A 2972-nucleotide genomic window follows, 5' to 3' on the forward strand; every position below is an offset into this window, starting at 1 on the left:
TTGGAACTCTTTCCAACCACTAGGACACTTTTCTCGACTTTGATGTTCTGCTCGGCCGATCGCAACATCCCATGTAGTTCGGTCAAGTCCTTCTCCATCCCGTGCATGTTATAGTTCATGACAAACTGGTCAAAACTATCCGGCAAGGATTGAAGAACTAGGTCTACAGCCAATTCACGACTAATATCCAACCCTAGTCTGTCAAAATCCTCTAGATAACCCTTTATCTTGAGGATATGAGTACTCACGGGTGAACCATTGGTCATCTTATAGTTGACCAGGTTCTTAAGGCCGTTAAATCGTTCGACCCTCGCTTGTTCCTCGAACATAGTCCTGAGATGCTCGATCATCTCGAAGGTATCAGTTCCTTCGAGTTGTTTCTACAACTCAGCCGACATTGATCCAAGCATCAGGCAGGTCACGTCCAGGTTGTCATTGATGTGCTTATGGTAAGCATCTCTGACAGCCCTGGGCGCATTGGCCGCTGGTTCATCCTCAGGAACGGCTTCTTCCAGCATGTAGAGCTTCCGCTCATGCCTGAGAACAATTCTCAGGTTGCGGTACCAGTCGAGAAAGTTTCCACCAGTGAGTCTCTCCCGATCCAGGATGGATCGCATGGAGAGATTAGCCAGATTATCTGCAGCAGTCATATTCTACAGAAAAAGACAAACAAACAGACAGAAAAACATGCAAGTTGCTTAGTACACATGCTAACACAGATAATAGATGCAATATGACAAACTCCCACTAAGAAAAACACCCTCAATGAGTTTCTAAGTGAGCTAGGATCCATATTTCACATGTTTTTGAGTCAGCTAGGGCATGACATTCAAAAACATGCTATTTAAGTAGACAACACATTGTCAATCATATCATATATGATTTCTAGATGAGTATGAGATAGTGATACGCTATCACTGCATGTTCCTCATCACATCCTTACCATCAGGTCCAAGTCCGACTTGATGACCCAATTCAAGCTCAACCATATTCGAGCTATGAGAATCACGATTTCTCCATACTGCCTCACCAAGATAATCAGGCACGCTCAGCTAGGGCATGACCCGTAACCATGACGATCGAGACCTTGACAGTTGCTCTACTAATGGGCGATAATAGCTTGAGATTAATCATGAGGAAGATGACAAAATTTCGGACTTGAGAAGTGTCTGAGGTCCAGTCCGGAGCTGACCAGAATCTGGTCCGCCGGACTGACCTTGGTCAGCTTCTTTGGTCCTCCGTTCTATCCGTTTTCGGAGAAATTCTGAGCTTGGTAGAGAGCTGACCAGATTTGGTTAGTCCCGGACCAACTCAGTCCGTTTCTCCTGCTCCGAGCTGACCTGGAATCGGAGCTCAGACCAACTAGGCTTGGTCCGGGGCTGACCAAACTTGGTCAGCTCCGGACCAACTCAGTCAGTTTCCTTGGTCAGTCCGCCAGTCTTCGTCTCGGACCTGTGTTGTTCTCGCCTGGTCCGCCGGACCAACTTTTGGTCCGGAGCTGACCAGCGAGAACTTTGGTCCTTCTGACCAAACACGCGGTCCGGAATCTGATCTGTCTGCTGGTCCGGCTGACCAACTCTTGGTCCGGCTGATCGCGGACAGATCAGATTCGAAACATATTTTTTGGGCTTCGAAAATCAGGATTTTGTCCCAGTTTTGACGCACCGTTAACCCGTCCCAGATTCCATACCATCCATGCATCATTCAACAATCACAAATATCATTAAACATGCATAGATTCAATGATTACATGCAATTTAACGATTAAATCATGCAATCATACAACAAGCACGGCGATATACACAAAACCAGGCTCTGATACCACTGTTGGGGTTATCTACGGGTTCCTAGCATGCGATCATATCGATCTAGGGTTTGGTTTACTAGGTTTCATGCAGCGGAAGAAAGATCTAAACCTAGTCAAACGTCACACGCAACCAAACTTACAAAACCCAAAAGATCGTGTATATCACCGAGGGAATCGTTACTTACCTCGTTCTCGATGAAACTTGAAGTTTATTTCGATCCGGGGCCTGTACTAAATCACCTAGGACTGAAGTTACAACCCCTCTACACGTATCCACACCGACGGGAAGGATTCCAAACGATTTGGAACGAATATGCTAGGATTAGTGAAGAAAAGGGTAACTCAAGAGACGAGATTCAATCCCGGAACAATAGAAATCGAAGAGAACAGGTTCTCTAGGGTTCTAGGATGTTTCTCCGAGTTTTAGGTCGGCCTCAATTAAGTTTGGACGAAATCCCAAACTTAAATAAGATTAGAAAACCCTAAAATCGAATTATGGAAATTTTTCAGATCCCGGTCCGCCGAACCAGGAGCTTGGTCCGGCAGACCAGGCTTACTCAGCTGCCTTCGGACCATCTGACCTGGAGCCTTGGTCCGGCTGACCAATATTGGTCAGCTCCGGACCAAGTCTCCTGGTCTTCTTTCCGGTCCGCCTGTTCGCTCCTCGGTCCGTCTGATCCAGCGTCTGGTACGGGGCTGACCAACTCTTGGTCAGCCGGACCAGACCTAGACAGATGACCTCGGACTGAGCTTCCGGACTGCCTGATCTGACCAACTTGGTCCGGGGCTGACCAAATTTGGTCAGCTCTAGACCAACACACTGAAAAATCCTTTTCATGCTCATTTTCGGTCAAATCTCGTTTCCATTCTTCGGATTCTTCACGTATAAGTCCATCCCTAGTGGTGTGTGACCCTGTAGGCCCATTCCAAGTGGTAGTGACTTTAGGAACCTTTCCCGAACCACAAGTCATGGTTAGCCTCTAGCAAGACGCCATGACCACCCACTTAGAATTGAGTTAGAGGTGATCTAACCAAGGCATTAACAGTTCGAATTCTGATCCTTTGTCTCACGATATCATATGTTGAACAAGGGCATGGTTTGAGCCACCCTTCAAGTTCAACCCCTTTCTCGTCTTGGTAAATCGACTAATAAAATAGATGCAAC

Source organism: Tarenaya hassleriana, unplaced genomic scaffold, assembly GCF_000463585.1.
Source record: "Tarenaya hassleriana unplaced genomic scaffold, ASM46358v1 Cleome68, whole genome shotgun sequence".
Classification (NCBI taxonomy): Eukaryota; Viridiplantae; Streptophyta; class Magnoliopsida; order Brassicales; family Cleomaceae; genus Tarenaya; species Tarenaya hassleriana.